The 20,419-nt window shown below is 37.1% G+C and overlaps 1 protein-coding gene across 8 annotated transcripts in view; it reads right to left on the reverse strand.

The window, feature by feature from the left end:
• Positions 1-20,419, reverse strand: part of tnr (tenascin R (restrictin, janusin)) — a 174,691-nt gene that overhangs the window by 91,376 nt on the left and 62,896 nt on the right. For 5 of the 8 annotated variants that reach the window (XM_016679106.1, XM_016679109.1, XM_016679104.1 and 2 more), the window contains one exon: positions 792-847. The exons of 2 other annotated variants lie outside the window; for them this stretch is intronic. The gene's annotated coding sequence lies outside the window, so the exon portion shown is untranslated. Of the gene's footprint in view, positions 1-791; positions 848-1,567; positions 1,579-20,419 lie in introns of those variants that run through there. One more of the 8 variants, XM_016679105.1, reaches the window with a different exon arrangement.

The following is a 20,419-nucleotide window of genomic DNA, read 5'->3' on the forward strand; positions in this document are numbered from 1 at the left end:
TTCTGATCAGAATGATAACTGGTTTATTATCTGTGATCAGTAACAAATGGAGAGGAAGTAGCTAGAAAGTGACTCTCTCTTTGGCATTTCTCTCCAAGTGTTCATTAGCAGCGCGTTTAATAATCGAAATAAACTGGTCACAAATGCAAAATCTGATATTCATTCTGTATTGTAGATTCTTATTTGGTCAAACAAACAGGTTGCTGCTGTGTGCGTCTACACAGCCGCTAAAAGAACAGTTGTGCAGAAATTTTTTAGTTGCCTCGCCCTCAATGACTGTTCTAAAACACTGTTATCAAGTCACATAAGAGAAGTAATAAAGTAATTTGCAACTGAAGGGGATAAAAGCAAAATTTAATTAAGAAAAACATAATTCTTCATTAAAGGATTTAGTTAGGAAAATAAAATTCTCCTGTACCAGGGGAACTGCTGGATTGGTTTTGAGGGTTTTCTGATGTTAAAATTAAGGTGACATGGTCTAGAGATTTTCACACAACAGTGCCTTAAACACGTCACCCCATTGGGGAATTTATTTTCTTCCCACCCATTTGATTCAACAAATATATATTTTGTAAGTGAGCATAACACTCTAATATATCCAAATCAGCAATATTATGTGTGTATGGTCGTATGCATTTTAAGGACCAGTTTCCTAACACACATTATGTTGTGGGGACCCACTGCTCCTATTGGGGTTACAGGTTTGGTCTAGCACTAAAAGACACAGAGAGAGAGAGACCCCGCTACAGTGTCTATACACGTAGGTGTGTGTATGTATGTGTGCAAGATACCTTTATTTCCGTGGGAACCTTGTTATCTTGTGACTAAGGTCCTTCTGTCACTGCACCTTTCCAAGACAAAGGGATATTACATTAGAATAATAGAAATTACACATTTGAACTGCTCTCTGCCTGATTTAAAAGTAAAACACATGATAGAAATGATGTGAATTTAAATATTGAGGTTAAGGTTACAAAATACTATCTCCATTCCCTCCCTTTCAAAGGCAAACACATTGAAAAGGCTCACAAACAGGGAGAAAAAAAAAAAAAACAGTTCACAGAGGCCTACACATCTACACCTTCCCCTGCTGAGGTAGAAAAAGAGCACACAGAGGCTCCACTTTCAGCACAGAAAACAGGAAAAGTGCTCATTTGTTTTCTTCATCTCATGTACTGCTGGGGATTTGTGTTGCAACACGCCTCTCGAGGTGCTCTCACTGAAAAACAACCAAAAAAATAAAAATAGTGCCCACGCAAATACAAAAGAAAGCCCCGTCTGCACACCACCGTTCCACTCATGTCCAGTAAGATATGGAGACATACGAGCTCCAAGGTTAATTCTTCTAAAGACAAAAGAAATCATTTAATTACCAAATTCTTCCAAGAAAGAAACCTGATTGAATCAACAAGAAGGTAAGCTCTGTACTTAGTGCCTCAAACACTAAGTACAGAGAGCGGGATTTCTCTGAGAACAACAAAGAAACAAAGCAGTAAGTCAAAATCAACAAAACAAACTGAAAAACAGTGAGGAAAAAAAGGAATACTGTGAAAAATTATGCAAATACCTTGGAGGTAACGGGTAACAAAAAACCAGAATCAAATATCCAACTCAAAGCCCGTGGGAACTGCCTACTTCAAGCGGTTTAGATTCACAGAATTAGAGATTAAAAACCCTCCAAAGGAACTTGAACAAATGACAATGTAATGTTTCTTCAGTCTAGTCACAGAGTTGGCTTACAACTACAACTGAACAACACTTTTTAATAGTTTAGATCATTTATTTGAAAGCGTCATTAAAACTGAAAAGGTTTTCATAACCTGCGTACCACATAGCCATGTGGTACGCATGGCTATGTGGCACTCTGAGTGCTTTGGCTATGTTGCTGCGTACCACATAGCCATGTGGTACGCAGCAACAGCTGTAAGCATATATTTTCAAAGCTTTTAGACACAAGTCAGTTGTTGAAGAAAAGCTGAAAGATGCCACATACTAATTAAAATGTGTGCGATGTTACAAAAACTTCAAATTGCTCTGAGATTATTAAGAGAAATGTACTTTTAGAAAGCATTGTCTGCAGTAAGAAGTCTGCAGAGAGGTGCAGCTGGTAGGACTGTTGCCTTGCCACAAGAAGGTTCTGGGTTCGAATCCCGGCCTCTCTTTCATGTACTCTGGGTTCTTCCTAGAGCCCTTAAATATGACCACGCCTCTAGTCCAATAAAAGGCACCTCTTCTCTTGTTACAGTTGTTAAAGTTCATCGGTTTTGCCAGCCTTGACCACACTTTTCTTGTAAAATCCTCAAATTTCCCCACAGTGTTGAGGTCGTGGTCCTTTACTTAATGTTAGCCAGTTGTAGCCCTTCCAAAACACAAGTTTCAATTTGTGTTGGAGCACCCATTTGTGTCCAATTTTCAACCGTCTGACACAAACTGTCACCATGAAATGAAAGGAAATTGGTTTGGACATTCAAACATTGGTTTGAAATCTTGAACCTGTCAAGCTGCTAAAACACCAGCATCGTCATCCACAGAGAACTGAATGAGAGAGGACAGACTAAGAAAGAAGGTAAATCGTTTAGGCAGTGGGTCGCACTGCCAAGTCAAATGCCTCCTGGCGAAATGTTTAGATCAGGAAAAAAATTTGAGCTATTAAGCCACAAAAGGTAGAGACATGCTTGGAGAAGAAAAGACGATGTTTCAGACTTTATAAAAAAATAATAGTTGTCAAGCTTGATGATGGTTTTTTTATCGTTAGTGCACCGTATAGATTACAATAAACTAAACCTTATTAGACATTTATTAAAATAATTATTGTAGTTGCACGTTTTCATTCCAATCAAAAAAAGGCTCAAATCATTTTTTAAAGCACCAAATTGAAGCCTATAATGAGTGTAAGTACGTTTCAGACCACAACCGTATGCAGTCACTCACACACAGCCACTTTTACTGTATTTGCAGTCGTACTGTGAGAATACACAGTTACATGTGGACCACTTCTTCCTCTGAGTGCTTTGTAGCTGTGGAAGCAACTCAGAGGGGGACTTTTGAATGTGAATCTTATTATTCTCCTGCTGTTTATTTCCTGGACCAGGAGCAGCTGAAGAACGCCGTTATTGCAAAAGGTAGGTGCATGAATAAAAAATATAAACAGCAGAAAGAAATGCACATAATTTTTTTTTTTTCTGTGTCTTGAGTACAACCAAGCAATAGCACCAATCCAAAGGCAGACAGGTGGACTGAATGTGTTCTTGACTGAGGTGGAGATATCATGAAGCAAAACTTGAAATAAAAAACTATGGTCAAAATCTGGGAAGACAAAAAAAAAAATCACAATTTGACAGTTATTTCTCACAATGAGATAAATTTAATATAAATCTGAAACTTATTAAATGGCCACATGGTAAAACTGTCATGTTTACATAACCATTGGGACATGGAGAGATGGGTGGACAAACGGTTATATGTATTGATATAAAATTATCAATACATATAACCTATAAAACAAGATATAGGTTTTATCTGAAAATTATATTTTACATTATTTATTTATAAAACTATAATAACATATTTTTGAAAAATGAAATATTTAAAATATCTCTAAGATTGATTTTGATGGTTCTACATAATTTGTTTTATTTTCAAACTATATTGATATTTAAACATGATAGTGATTCCTTACTGAGAAGAAGAAACTGAAAACATTAATGTGCAAAGTTCACTAGTGGTAAAAAGAAATTCACAACAAATGCAGTTGGATGTATCAGAGTACACCTTAGGGTCATTTTGCAGGATATTGAATTTAATATTAAAGAGTTGGATGCAATGGAAATGTGATTTTGTACAGGATCAAACACAAAAGACCTGAAGTCCTCAGATGCTGTTCCTGGTCAGTGAAAACACACAAAGAACAAAGAACTACTTAATGCATTTTACTGTCTCTAGCCTTAAATCTCAAAGTACCGAAGCCACCCGAGCCACTACATAAATCATATTGGCTTATTGAATTTAAAATATATGAAATATCACGGATGATAGATAGTTGGTATTTAGGCAAGATGGCACATGGCCATTCTTTGTGTGTGTGTGTGTGTGTGTGTGCGTGAACTAGAGAAACGAAGCAAATAAAGTGAGAAAGATTGAAAGACACTCACTCCATCGCTCGCTCAAACACGCAGACACAAACATGTTACTGTACTCCACAGCATGTTCGGACTTTATAGGAATCCGCCTCCAACTGTGATTTTTTTTATATATATATATATATTTTTTTCACAGTAGACAATCCTATTCCTTGTTGATGCAGCAGATGGATTACCTCCCACCAGTCATTTATCAACTGCCATACCAAAACCTGCCTTTGCCCTCTTTGCGCCAGTGAAAAATTGGTTCCAGACCCTCTTTTTCCACCAGAAAATAAAAATCATTTAGTGCGTCGTCAAATGGGTCTCAGTGCGTCGTCCACTGGAGCGATTGAGCAGAAAAGGGTTTTATTTCATTGTCTGTTTCAAGTGAGGAGGTGCGGATGGCAAGAGGCAGGAAGAAAACAGAAACTTGCTGTGATCAGTGTAAAGTGAACACAATAGAAAAACTTCCTTAGTTTCCTTTAATCCCATCAACTGGAGTTGTAGATGCTTCAAACACAATTTGTCACACAGCAAAATGGTTACAAGAGTTCAAAAAAAATGTCTTCAGATTAAATACAAAGACCTGAAGCCAGTTAATGATTCAAAGAATTTTCTAAACTTAAAAAAATTCTATATAAAACAATACGATGTTCTTCCTGTGCATACAAGGCTTCTCACCGGGTACTTCGACTTCCTCCCACAGTTCAAAAACATGTCTGCAAGGTTTATGGTCTCTTTAAATTGTCTTTAAGTGTGACGTGACTATGTTTATGCTGGGGTGTTGCCTGATGATGGACTGGCGAATATGCTCCACCCTCCTGGAGATCTGTCTTTCAAACCTGACTTCTGGTTTGAGTTTGACTTTATTGAACGTAGTGTAATAAAAGAATAAAAGCAAGATACAAACAAAATAAATGTAAAACAAAAGTAAACAAAAGAAAAATGACAGTAAAATAATATTTGCACGCTGATAGGAGTGGGTAGTAGCATGAACTTATTTTTACACCCACCCCTCTTACATCTCTAGCATCATCCAATAAGCCATCATTCATGTTAACTTGGCTTTTACAGTTTTAGTGTTTTCTTTGTCTATATCTATAACTGGTACAGTGCATTCACAGTTGAATGCCCTTTGAAGCAAGCATCATTTTTAACATGTTTGAAAGACAGATGCATACATAATGATCATCAGGTCTGAGTATGTTAACAAAATCCACAGCCGATGGCATGATATGGGAAGCCTCCCTTCTGTCAGACGGCCCCTAGGGCAGCTGTGGCTATTATCCAATAGCTTGCCATCATCAGTGTGTGAATATGTGCGTGAATGGGAATGGCTAATTTCATTGCAAAGCATCTTTGAGGGTCCTGGAAAGTGTTGTGTACGACTGAAGTAATTTCATTCATCCTCCAATTAATAAGCTCCCCACATCTACCTCGGTAGTTCACAAAGACAGCCAAGTCTTTGTCTGAAGGATGCACTGAGGTGAGGGCTGAAGGTCTGGCAGTGGAAAATCCAGGTGGATGATTGGGATTGCGAAAGGAGCGTGAGAGAGACAAACGCAGCAGTTCTCAATCCGCTTCCTATTGACTCTCATTGGAGAGAGAACATTATCAGCATTGCAGACCTTAGGGAGTATAAGCCTGGGCATCTCCCTGAACTTCAAGAGGAACCGTTCTCTGGTCCTCTAGAGGAATCAGCTTAAAAACCCAGTTAACCGAGGACATTAAAGCAAAAACATGATGATATGTGCTGTAATAATTAGATAGTGCATTAACTCCAAATGTTCTGATTGAAAATTAAGGAGATAATTAGAAGCTCTGAAGTGATAAACTTCAAGAGAAGCAGGATAAGAACAGGGTACTAATCCCTTAAAATGTAATTAAAGACATAAACATGGCTGTACACTTTATAAAGAGCATGTATAAACATTGTGGTAATAATTCAAGATAAACAGATGCGTGCATGTACGCCTCTCTATCTAAAAAATATTCACCTGAGGCAGAAATTATGCTTTAAGACAGAAATATAGATATCAGATCACATCCACTTGTGTACGCTGAAAGCAAAATTAATGATCTTTCACCTGTGCTCCACTTGTTATAGTGAAATATTTTTCCTCCCTCTGTTAAGTATTTTTTAAAAAATGACTGAATGAAAATTGGCGTAAAAATTCAAAAAGAATCTTCACACTTTGCTAGAATTAAAATCCTTACATATGTTTGGGAACATATACAAATAACCACTGGGGGATATATTATGTACTATATATTTAGTAGCAGGTGAATTTGAAGTGAATGTAAAAACTGCATGCTAGAAAAAAAAAACTGAACGTTATTTTCAGGTTTCCAGGTACACTGCTTGCCAAAAAAAAGATTGAAAAACAACAGCAGCAGCAGGCTGTGTTGTATCTAACCAAGTTCACAGAGAGTTGAGTTAGAAAAGGTGCAAAACCACAGGAATAACCACCACTATAAGAGAGACGTGAGGCAAAGCCAGATGAAGAGTTTGGTGTAGATTCAAAAGATATCAAGTGAGAATGGGATAAAAACTTTTGAGAGCCACTGCAAAAAAATAAATAAAAAATCCACAATCAGAGATGGTTTGGAGACTTCCTCGTCTGCTAGTCAATTCGAAAATCAGTACAGTCACCTACCATGAAATGTTAAAGCACACGAAGGATTATCCAGAGGAAGATGTGAGAAAGCAGATCCAACAAAGTGTGCTTCCTTCATACCCCAGCAGCCCCACAAGCTGACTGGCTCCATGCCACCTCCATGTAGTCAGTCATACAAAATGAGTCCTGGTCGCCAAATACTGAATGTATTTACTGTAGAACATTTACTTTTCAGTGGGCTGCAATAGAACGATTCCGCATTAAAAGTCTTGATTTTGTTGTTTTTATATAATATTACATTTTTTGAAGAAATTTAATTTTATATTGCCGCTACCTGAAAGCCAAATGATTTAATTTGCCACAGATAAAATGACTGATATCACTGTGTGTTTGTTTAATGAGTATCTATAATATCCGAGTTTCAAATTTTCAATGAAATTATTGAAATAAATTAGCTCGTCTTCTCTATTAAGATGCACAAGAGACAAAGCCTTTGTTTTCCCATCAGCTGGAGATTTTTAAAGAAGTTTTAAAACAGCATGGCATAAATGTTAGCAAAGGCTGGATTGCCATTTCAACAGCGTCGTTATTCACACTTCTGGAACAGAAAATAGCACAGAAACAATCAATGAAGCATATAATTTATGCGTTAATGTCATCACAAGATGAGTTCTCATGTACTTTAAAAAAAAACATGTTGACTTTAGCTTTGGTTCATTCATTTGACTGAAGCTGTCAACTAAAAACTGTATCTTGCTGTCACGTTTTAAGAACAAACAGTTAAAGTTGATATACCTTTTCCTAAGCACACTTATTTTTTGGTGAAATTAGTTCAGTAACACACATTAATACTTATTGAAATATCAGTCACACACTGCAGTAGAGAAAGAAAGATGTTTGCTTAATTATTACAGCTGCGTATGAAATAAATCTTTTCTTCTGAGCAATACACTTCCCGATAATCTCAAAAGATGGCCCTGCTTGCCAATGAGCAAAGCTGCATTTGCAGAGCGAGAGGAAGCTTTGATAAAAGTTTTTCTATTACCTAGGTTATTCAAGCAAATCCAGTGTATGAACTGTGCATGTTTCATTGATTTCTGGGAGCCTTCTCAGACATTTAAAAATCATCTCCTTGAAAACAGTTTGCTGTATTGTTGCCTGTAAACCAGTGAGGTTTTCCATAGGAAGTAGGATTTAGTCAAACTAGAAGAATGAGGCAAATATCTGCGATTCCCACGGCTGAATTTAATACACAACAACAACAACAACAAAAGCTGAAGTGGTATTACAGCAGGTGTTTCATATATTAAAGATGTAGTGATGCAGTTATGTTGTGGGGTTGTGATTAAATTAAAGAATCTTGGTCCGACTGTGCAAAGGAAGTCACAATCAATACAAAACTCATTAGTCCACTCACACAGTAATCATGTGTACCAGGAGATCTGCAAGACTGGGCAGACAAAGTAAAAGATAAAATATTTTTTTATGTAACAGTGGATGGAAATAAGAATGGAAAAGACACAAACAATAGACTTGCACAGGTGCACGATATCGCAGAGACTGCATTTCTAACGACACAAGAATAGTAAAATTGTAAAAAACAAAAAAAGCTTTTGGATTGCAAACAAGATGACGTGATGAATCAACAAGTGACCTCACACACAATCCATCCATCTCTTTTCCACATTTTCTTACTTTTTTTCTGGACTGGAAACATAGGAAGAAATTATCTGCATATTTTTGCCTTACACATAAATAAAAAGTATGAGTCAGAGAAATCTAGAAATAAATAACTTATAATGTTAACAGTGGAAATTACAGCTAAGTTTGGATGAAAAGAGATTAAGAAGCATAATTTCAGGAATTTCAGAACAAAACAAAAAACCTTCAGCCTCTAAAACAGGAAATATTTTTAGCAAGCTTTGGCTAAGCTCCGAATATCTCAGGAGGATGGCTGTGGTACATGAACTGTCTCTGTGATTAATTACTGACCAGTTGAAGAACATTTAATAGCCCTACCACAAGATCATAAGCAGTAAGGAGATTTAAACAGTCTGCACTGTACATCTCTTTGTTTATAACTGTGCACAGGAGGCCAGGGATTTCTGAAGCAAATCTTTTATCTTTTAGATTGATCAGTGGCTATTTATTTTCCATTATGGAGTGATGCCAAAATCTAGAAGGAAACCTAGTTCTCTAAAGCAAGTGCTGTCCAACGCCGGGTATTTGGACTGCATGCACTTTCAGTGGGAGATCTAGGATGCGCACATTCACACACAGGTCAGTGTAAAACGTTGCATCAAGTTACTAAAATAGAGATGGGCTGGCCCTGAATCAGCTGAAGGAATGAAATTTGGGACATTGTTTTAATGTATGCCGTTCTGCAAAAACTTGAGTTTGATTTAGTTCTCTAGGTTGTGTTGATGTAAAATGGTTCTGGATGCTGTTAGAGACAGGACTTCATAGTACTGTTAAATATTTAAGTCCTTTAAATACATACAGTATACAAACACTCATTCATGTCTTTTAGCCTGCTAATAATCCTGTTTTGTGCTGCAGTCAATCTGAAACTGATCTCTAGTGTTCGTCATTTTTAATTCATTCGTGTAGGAAATTCTGTGAAGGTGGCCACTGACTGAAGCTTTTAGTTTCACAAATTAGATGTGGAACCTGTCCTTTTTGCACCAAGGTGCATTTTGGCGTTTTACTAAATGGGGGACACCGTGCCCAATCATACAGCCAAATCTACAAAAAGACAGACATAGCTGAACAAAATACAAAACTGTTGGGTTCCTGTCAGAGTCAGGAAACAAATTTCCTACAAATAAGATTTTTGTAGGAATCATATTTGATTTGAGCGTCAACATCAAATCACCTCCTGTCTTGGTCTATATTTTCAGTTTAGCCACTAAAATATGAGTAGATCTCCTTTTAAATGTAAAATATATTACCATCATGAGACACTGTTGGTGGCAGCCAGCCTGGAGAAAATTAAATTATTTGATAGAGTAATATAAAACAACAAAATCTATGGCAGATTCTTTCAGTTATTTTTATCATTCCTTTGTACACTTTCACGAGTTGCATTCCCCGTTCGGTGATCCTAATGCAATGATATCTGTTCTTCAGAGAACAAAGATCAAGGTTGCTGTATTGATTGTTTTTTTTTGGAGGGGGGAAGGGGGGACTCATGAAAAAAATCTGCTGCTTTTGGTGCCATCTTCCTAACTGAATCAGCTCCAGCAAACATTTGTGAGTTCACGCACGCCCCTCAGTGACAGATAGCTATGGCCACATAACGTGATACTTGATAATTTGTTATTGTGGCTCTATTGATTTGTGTGTAACGCGGCGAAACAAGTCTTATTCAGGAGCATTTCCACAGCCTTCAACCTCACACTTCTCTGCTCATTTAAACAAAACGAGACGCTTTGTATGTCGTCTAAGATGCTGAATAGACCGAAATGCGTGTTTGTGATCTGGAGCAACACGGAGAAACGAGACAGAAACATGACAATGGATTCACTGTGTCAGCCATACTGTAGAGAAAAGAAAAGAAACAAAAAAAATGAAACATCCTGCTGATAAACAAAGCAGTACATTATTCAATCAGTAGGAAATTCTACAAAAAGTCATTCTCACCAGGGGCCGATTCCAAGTCGAGTTGGTATGCTGCCAGCTCGACTTGGAAAAATGGCTTTCTGCAGCCTGAATCACTACAGTAACCTAGACTAATTAAGTAAGCAGCCTCAGAGAGGTTTGGATGTCTAAATGTTTCCCTTGACCACTACAATACTGTCTACAAGCTGTGGCTTGAATAATGACAAACATTTGCCAGCTGTAAACACAATTTGCATACATTTAGTTGCACTTTTCCGACAGGAAGCTTGACTATGCCGTTGTACAGTTTTCTTACCTTTTTAAAAACTTAAGCCATACAATATAACTGGAAAATGTGTGTTCTTGCCTTTGAGCTATTGAATCCTATTCTATTCGTATGCAGTGTATTTTATATTAAAAGAACAAGACCTGACTTACTTTAGGTCACCAACTTAATTTTTTCTGTCATTTAGGCAACAATAAAGGCAGCTTTGGTAATAGTATTTCAACTCAAAGGAAATCTTTCTACTACCTAAGCTATTATGCTTTTAATGAATAATAAGAGCTCATCATCAAACTGGGATTTCAGTTAATTTAAACATTCAACTGGTTTTTGCAAATGTTTGTGAAACCCTCAAAGTTTTCTGTGTCTTATTAACAAAGAAGCCTTTCAGCATAATTATTGTTGGCCGTTTTATTGTAATGAAAATAAGAGTCAAACACTCCACTCAACTGCGTCTCACCCACAGAAGGAAAAAAAAAAAATACGCCCTGCAGTTTGACAGTAAATAAAGCAAATTAGAGCTTCCTTTGAATTAGAATTGTGAAGGGTTTTAACTAGATAATGAGAGCCTCTTAACACTTAAGCAGTAAAGCAAGTAATTGCTTTTTCATGGACTCATATTTTGAATTTCCATCATGTGGTGAGACTAACAAAATCCAATCTCACGGATAGCAATTAAACTCTTCAGTGAACTTCTGACATGGTTCAGTTCCAGCGTAATCGCATAACTTACTGTGATCCATACTTAATTTCCCTTCAGGATGTCAGGAATGTCTTCAGTGTGTAGAATAGCCTCCGTTCTGTTAAAGGCATGTCCTGCTGTCATGTTCGGTGTCGGCAGTTATGAAGACGACTCATTTGCAGTGACGTGCGAGCACACCAAGAAATACGTTTGCAATTTGGTTGCCTTTTTCCCCCCTCTCTGGAAATTCAGATCAGAAAATACGATAGCGGCAAACCACAGTGAAATGATTCCATACTTGTTTTCTTAAAAGTGTGTTATTTGCAATTTCAGGATTATAAAAATCTGTTGATTCACAGATTTAACAAACGTAATAAATATTGTTGCATTTCCAACACGTTTTCTGTAACTATTCTCTTAAATATATTTCTCAACAAATTTATCTTCTGTTTCAGATTGATTTCAACATTTCCAGAAACTAAATTTGCATAGAATTGAAATCAAGTGCTTCGAGTAAGCTTGAATTCCCTATGCCACCGAAACTCTTTGCTTCTTCAAGGAATCTCCACACACTCTGTAAAGGAAACACGCATGTTAATGCTGTGACAAGCATTTTGAAAGGTCTTGAAAGATTAAAATCCAAAATTATAATTAGTCTTTGCATAATTTTCAGCTGATTGCAGTGCTTAAAAATGTTGTGCATTCCATTTCTGTTTTTTTTTATATATATATATACATACATACAACAAGCTGGAATTGATCATTGACATACAATCTATTGCATTGGGTAAAATATAGCAATTATCCTCATCATAACATTTATGAACCAACTGATAATGTTTACAAACCTCCAGAATCTGGTTCCATGACTGGGTTTGTTTCCCGTTTCTGTTTTAGCTACTCTTTCTCAATGTTGGATGCCTTAAAGCATCGATGGACGATGCATTAATGTTTCAAAATATGACTGACTGCATTGATTGTGTTCTGTGCACAGTTGCATAGCTAAATCCAACTATTCCTGTTAGGACCAACTTTTGATAATGCATATATTTTTTTTTTCAAGTTATGTCTTCATGCAGTAAGATTTAAAGCCAAAAATAAAGTATTGAATTATAATTATAATCCAACGTGCTTTACAGAACTCCCAGGAGGAAAAAAAGAAGAAAATAGTGAACTATGTGTATAGAAAACATTACATAAAAGGAACATGTGTTAAAATACAGATTAAAAATATGGTTCAAACAGTTTATTAGTCAGACTAATGATCAAAAGCTGCAGTAAACAAAAATGATTTCAGTCCTCATTTACAGTAGCGATAGCCAACAGTTTCTGCCCATCTCATGTTTTTGGGGCATTTGTTCCAGAGCTGAGGAGCATAGAAAATAAATGCTGCCTCACCTAATTTAGTTGTGGTGTTGGGAACACTGAGTAAGCAGGTCTCTCAAAACCTGAGAAAACCTTAAAAGCGAGAGCCTTTGTGCTTCAACACAAATAGCAAAATTGAACAATCTACTCTTTGAAAAACAGAGAGCCAGTTCAGTGGAAGAGAACAAAGAGCTGGTGTGCGCTATGATCCATTTTCATAATGTTAGTTAGGACTTTAGCATTTTGGATGAACTGCAGCTGCCTGTTTGATTTTTGAAAAAGTCCACTAAATGCACCTTTGGAGTAATCTAACCTACTAAAAATAAAGCATGCACCAGTTTTTCTTCTTGATGTCTGTAATTACTTATCTAGATTTCTGGGTTTTTCCTCCCCCACATACACAAACCCACATGTTATTCCACCAAATATTGACTTCTGAGCTCTTCCCAAGTCAAAACATAAGTGTTGTTGTTTCTAAATGAATATGAACTTCTTTTCTGTGCATTATTTGAGGTCTGAAAATGCTGCATCTTTTTCGTTATTTTGACCATTTCTCATTTTCAGCAAATAGATACTAAATTTTTGCTTGGAATTTTGGAGACATGCTGTGAATAGTTCATAGAATAAAAGAAATGCAATGTAAAACCAGAGAAACTGATCATTTTTAGTGATCCCTTAACCTTCCGAAACTTGGCCACGGTGGCTTCAACTGTACCTCAAATGAAAAACTGCAATCTTCAGAAACCAGTATAAAAGATTTCATGATTTCTTGACATCATGAAATCATGATGTCAAGAACACTCACTGTAAAAAGAATAACTATTGTTTCATATTTGTATGCCATTTATGTCTCTGCAATATGCTTATATAAAGTTCATTCAGAGCTTCGGCTTGTAACACTGTGATATATCTCGGTGTTAATAGGTGTGACAAAGTATTTTAAATCCATACCCAGAGGTACAGATGGGCCATGTTCATCTACTCTTTCTGCCTTTCAGAGATAAAGGGCTTGCATTCAGCCTTATAACACCAGAACTGAGTCAAGCACAGGAGGGATCCAAGCAATGCTTTTGATTTCCTGCAGTCTCCATTTTTAATACAAGTCCGAGTCACTGTGCGATGGCTACCATATGCCTGCTTGTCCAACAGCAAGAGCAGAATTCATTACTGAACTGGTTGCTGCTAACAAGCTGCTGCTCCTCTCACACCACTCTTTGTTTCGCATGTGTAGTTGTGATTGTGTGTCCATGCGGATTTAAATTTCTCTTATGGTGTGTGTGACTTGTTTCCAATAAAAAAATGAAATCCTTTGCAGGGGATTTTTTTTTTTTTTTTTTTTTACCCCCTCGCAGCGAACCATTTTCTTTTATTACTTCACCTGCACTTCCTTGAGCCACGGGGTGTGCTCCCATGCTGCAACTGGCTGAGAAGTATCGGCAGCATCTATCTTGTGGACAGAAGTGCTGAGTGGCTTTTATTTCTCAGCAGACCACATGAAAACCATAGCAATTAAAAGCTATTGGGCCATTCGACTTTGTCTTCTTAGGAGGAACAAAAAAAACAGTGGAGTAGCATGAGAAGAAAGAAGAGAAGCACATGATCCTGAAAGAAAGAAAACGAAACCTGAACCGATGAGGCTCAACAGCGAAAAGACCTCTATGTTAGGCAATTTAGATAAAGACTGGAATTACAAAGTGTGAAAAAGACCGAGTTTAAAGATGATATGTTCACAAAGAGATCTAACATAGAGGCAATTTAAAGTACAAAGATCAGGGGTCACTCAAGTCTCTTGTTTTAACTTCTCCTTATCTGATTTTGGCAGAATATTTATGACTATGTCTTTTGTGCAAATCATTGATCCATCTATTCGTATGGGAGAGATCATCATTACAATTTTATGTGATCTTTATTTCAGAGCATTTCTCTTGAAATTCTGCATTCCATTGAGAGGAACTTGCTTAAAAGATGAAAACTCAAGTACAGAAATATGTGTCCATTGTCCTAACTGGCCAATGGTCTTTTTACAAGATTCAATAACAGCAAATCAGAGGTACTAATATGAAGGAAGTTTTCATTAATTAAAATTGATGATGTTGCTCATTCTCCAGCGGCATTTTATAAATGCAACTGGAGAAATTCCCTTTAACACGAAACTATAAAAAAAAGTTCAGCTCAGTCATATGGATTTTTGAGGTCAGAGGATTGATATTGATCTCTAAGCAAAATTACCGTTTGTTTTCTGTTCAGCTCAAGAAACCAGATGAAAATCGACACTTAACTGCTGCCTGCAAAAATTTCCTGTCCAGATGCTTCTTGCTAAATATTTCTTGAAATAATTGTTAAAAAAGGGAAATAATTCCAAAAATGAATACATTAAGTTATTATTCAATTATACATACATTTTCCCAATCAGAATTTCCCTATTTTACATGTAGGATTAAAATGAAAAACAGGTGAGACAGAAATGCAAAAAAAAAAAAAAAAAAACTAAATCTGTAAGGGGGCAAATATTTCATAACACCATACAATGAGTAAGGCAGGTCAGGAAGAACCAGAGGATAACAAGAACATTGCCCGTTATGTGCCTCACTGGAAGGCAGCCTGGCCAAAAGAGGAAAAAGAAGTTGATAGCTAAGAATAAAAAAGCTCCTCATAATGTCTGAAGGGTTTCACCTTCCAACCTGTCACTGCAGTCAAAATCTTAAAAATAGAAAATATCGAGAAGGGAGATTGGGAATAAGTGGACTATTATTCAAGGTGGGGTCTTCCAAATTAAAGCTGAACTGACAAATGATCAGAAGTAAGAAGTTATAAATGAACTCACATTGCGTAACCAAAGAAAAGTCGGATGAAAATTAACATAATGGGCTACGCAAGAAAAATGTCACAGGGATCGCAGATTCGGCCGTATTAAGACATCTTTTACTGTTTAAATTATAACAATTCAGTATCAGTATTTCAAAATGTGGATATTTTGAAAATAATAAATCAATAAATGGATAAATAAACTCTCAGCAAAGTACATTTAGATAAATAAGAGTTTAAAAGAAAATCAAAGCAAGAAAGCTTACAGTTAGATCAGGATTATATTCACACTTCATTTAGATGCAAGCCAGAACAAAGTTCAGCGTTTGAACAGTTTTATGTAGTTAAAGTCAGTCCAGAAGGACCGACTTTGTTGCTGCTCAAGGTGATCCTGTTGCTGCTCCAGTGCAAACTGGTTTCTCCTTCTAAGCATTTAGCTTGTAGTTGCAGGAACACAGCCCAGCAAAATAAACTTACACATAAACTTACAAGTTTCTTATTGCTTTAAGTCAAGAAGAATGCATCAAATCTCCTGAAAAATCCTGCGTCTGCGTTGTGCATCTACATTGTTTGCTCCCCAGTGCTTCTACAAAATCTACATTTCCCTCTATGGACTTTGTTCTGTCCTTCAACAAACTTTCCTCACATACCTTATTCTGTGTCACCTTAGCCTCTCCAGATTTTCTGTCTCTTTTGGTCTTTCAACGTCTACTTGTCTTTGTGTCACTTTCTCTCTGCTGACAAGACAGATTCAGTGTATTCAAATGGAAGTTAAGGACAGCATATTGCATTATTCAAACTCCTCAACGACAGGCGGAGCAAGGAACAATGACAGGCAAATACCTATTAAAGCAGGTCGTTTCCTGTGCCAAGCAATCCAACGAACACCACGGAAAAAACCCCGCAGCATCTCTGAAAGGAGTTAAATGAAACGCATGCAGCAAAGTTTGGCCCAACAGGATTGAAGCAGTTTAGATACAATTAGATTAGTATGTTAAATGAAGGAGACTGACATGACAGTTTTCCATGCACACAACTTGGCACCACCTTGCGCTGTGATCGAAAGGCAAAAGAGGTCAGTTAGGAGTCAGTTACTGAGTCCACAGAGAACCTTAGCAGAAATGACTCATTCCACACGTTCTCATGGAAAATCTAACAAATGAAACCAATATCCTGTACGGTTCAAAGCAGAACACACAACCGACTGTCACACAGCCCTCAGGTCCAAACACTGAGATTCACATTCGGTACAGGTGTAGGAAATGGAACCATGTTCCATGTCTAAATTTGACTCACTATTTTTTTTTTAAGACTATTGAGTTTTTCTAAGTTTGCAGCTCTGGAGGTTTAAAATATGTCAAGTAGCTACATAACTTGACATAACTCCATATCCTACAAGAGATCACGAAGACCAATTCAAGATATGGTTTGAATTCTCTTTACTAAAGATGCCAGTTCAGTTTTTACACTGGGTTTTACAGACAGGTCATTTATTCTCATCCTTACCTTGCACACTTTTCCCACTGAATATATTTATATCTTTGTGCATTATGCATAAGCTTAATTTATTATTAATACCTTTATTGACTCATGAAATCACAGTCATTTTGTTATCGGAAATATTGAAAAAAAAAGCAGCTGATTAATTATGGCACTCTTTCTGCCCTTTTGATGTAGTGATCTGTTTAGACCATAGGGAGGAAATTCATGCGATTTCATCCAATGGGAACAAACAGCTTGCCAATAGCCTTTGGCCATCTTGTTGTGCGAGTAAGCACACTGTTTCCCATGGCCAGATCAATGGCTCTCGATTAAGGCTGCCTGGGTCCCCCCCCCCCCAACACAAAAGCATAAGCTATTTTCCTCTTTTCTGCTTTTCCAATTCATATTCAACAAAACAATACACATAAATGCAAACATGAATGGAGTCAAAGTCATGACGCTACACGAAAAGATAAATTGTGTTCACAGACAGACAGAAAGCATCCGCCTTATGGTATTTAGCACAAACGTCAGATAGTGCAGAGTCCCACTTAAAAATCAATGGGCATTTGCAACAATCGATACCTGGGTTCCTATGAGAAGCAATTAGAAAGGCAAACCATGTAGTGCGTTCTGCCTCATCTTCTCTATTGTGGGGTTAAAACACCACTTAACACTGCGAGAAAATCTGTTTGTGGAGAAACATCAAACAACATAAGTTATATAAACATAAGAATATAAAAACCAAAGGAGTCAAAAGACAGGTAATGTCTAGAATGAGGTCTGGCTTTCAAGGATTTTCTTTTTTTTTTTTTTTCCTAAGCAAAAACTCAAGAGAAATTTGTATAGTTTTTCCTAATCAGTTCATATCTATTGTTCACTCTGCTTGCATTTTTATGTCAACAGTAAGAACAAATTAAGATAAATGTTGGCTTTTACCCTCTTAAGTATTGGTCCCAGTTACTGTTATACTGTTAATTACAAAATTAATCATTAAGTCATATGATCTTGACAGTTTTCAGAGTTTTTTCCTTGTTAAAAAAAGGTCTACAAAACGATTGGGCTTTCGAGTAGCTGTCTGCTGTGAGTGCCGTCATCTTTTGATGATATTCCATGTAATTTGATAGGATCTTTTTTTTTTATGTTGTGGAAAAAGTACTTACATTTTTAAATAAATGCCCCTCTGATAGGACCCATTTTTTATCACTGATGGTAGATTTCAGACACCATTTCATATGCTCGTCACCTTGGTAACCAAAATATGTTCTGGTTCATTGTGAACTGTGCAATGATGGGAATTATGGCGTTCAAATTAACAGTATTACTAATTTTGTTACCCCTTTCAGTACTCTTCCATCATTATAACGTTGTTATATTTACTGACAATAAAATACAGTGCAGGGATGTTACAATAATTCAGCACTCTGAAGGTTAAAGCTGTTTTCTTCTGACTGGAAGATAGGAGGGTCGGGGGTGAGGGGGACCAAAAACAATCATATAAATGCTTAGAAAAAGTAAAGTAGTCATTGAAAACCAAGTACAGACAGACTCGGGCGAGTGTTCACACACAAACACATGCACAGCGTAATCACGCTCCAGTTCTGAAGTCCTTACTCTGACTCCATGTAGCTCAGAAAACAGACTTTCAGACCACTCAGGTCTTCTGGTTCTAGTCTACACTGCATTCCCAGAACCAGAACCAAATCTGGAGAAGCAGGTTTTTTTTTTTTTTTTTTTTTTAATGCTCCTCTACTTTGGAACAAACTTAAATAAAACTGAAAAACCATTGATGCACCGAGTTCCTTCAATCAGGGCTAAAACCCCACCTATTTAGAATTACTTTGGTTAACAATATATTAATATATTTCATATACATTTGATGATGATTAATCTTGATAATTTTGTTAATGCTTATTGCTTGTTTGGCTATGAGTTACTGTTTTGTGTTTTTGTGATGTAAAGCGCTAAAATATGCTATACAAATAAACTTGACTTTGAAAAGGCAGACAAAGTTACGGAGAGCCCAGATAATACAAATACAATGGTCACATTTATGGAAGGACAGACATTATTCTTCTCCAAAAGACACAAATGGCAGCCATCTATATGTCAAATGTAATTTTTGCCCTGGAACACAGTGCTATTTGAATCTCACTAAGCACCTCTCAATGTCAACAAAACTAGTTGCTAAGAACAATGGAGTGGATGCTAGCAATCTCAGTCTCTAGCTTGAGTACAAGGGTGCAGTGCAACTATTTTCTGCACTCAGATGCAACCACACACTCACACGGACACAAATTCAAATGTTAATGTAGATTAAATCTTTTATATAAAAATCCATGTGGCTGACATGACCCAGGCAGAATAAATGTCCAGCACGTCAACAACTTAGAGGTAAATGAAAACCGCTAGCTAGAAAGAAAAAAAAAAAAGAAATTGGTCACAAGTTGCACATCAGTGTTGGCATAAGTTCAGGCACTGTTGACAACCAGATGAAGTGGCAGACGTCGCATCAACTGTTCATAAGAGACAGCAGAGCCAATCAATGAACTTGTGGGCGGTCTAAAGGGATACAGGCTTCAGGTTGAGAGGCTATTTGTCACTGGGACCGGTATCTACTTAAGATGGTGTACCATTGCTTTTGGACTGTGGGCTGCACAGTGGCACAGATGGTGGCATTGTTGCCTTACAGTATGAAGATCCTGGGTTCAGATCCCGGCCGGAGGTCTTTCTGCATAAATTTTGCATGTTCTCCCTGTGAATGCATGGGTTCTCTCTCCAGGTACTATTTCTTCATGGAGTACCCGGACACCATGAAGTGTCAGGTTAACTGATCTCTCTAAATACAACTTAGGTGTGTGTGCATCACCTAAGTTGATGTCTGTCTCTGTGTTGCCCTGCAATGGACTGTCGGCTTGTCCAGGGTGTACACTCACCTCTTGCCCATTGGCCGCTGGAGATGGGCACCATCACTCCTTGTGACTCCACTAGGGATTAGTGTGTAGAGTAATGGATGGATGCTTTTGGACAGTAAAAACTGCAGGGGACCAGGCTGGCCTTTTTAAAAAGTGCTGGGTACATATCCCTCCACCAGAAACTCCTCCCAAGTTACCTCCATGCACAACCCAAACTCAAACGTCTGAAGTAACGCACTCGTCAGAAAACAGGGAGGTGGGTTTAAAATTTCATTGCTATATTTTGTTGTATTTATTGCAATGATGATAAAACAGACAGTACATATTGTTTTACAAAATCCAGCAAATTCATTTTGGCTATAGATCCACTACTTGAAACTCACCAAAACAAATACTTTCTTAAAAGGAAAACCCAGCTTTTATTTAGCTGGCCACCTTAAATCAAGCTGGCTACCTTAATACACCACTTTCATTTGTACCAGTAGACAGCACACAATATTTGAATTCAATAATATTTCAAATTTGACTGAATTCTGCTTTAATAAAAC

The sequence above is a fragment of the Poecilia formosa genome, unplaced genomic scaffold (assembly GCF_000485575.1).
Source record: "Poecilia formosa unplaced genomic scaffold, Poecilia_formosa-5.1.2 Scaffold202, whole genome shotgun sequence".
Classification (NCBI taxonomy): domain Eukaryota; kingdom Metazoa; phylum Chordata; class Actinopteri; order Cyprinodontiformes; family Poeciliidae; genus Poecilia; species Poecilia formosa.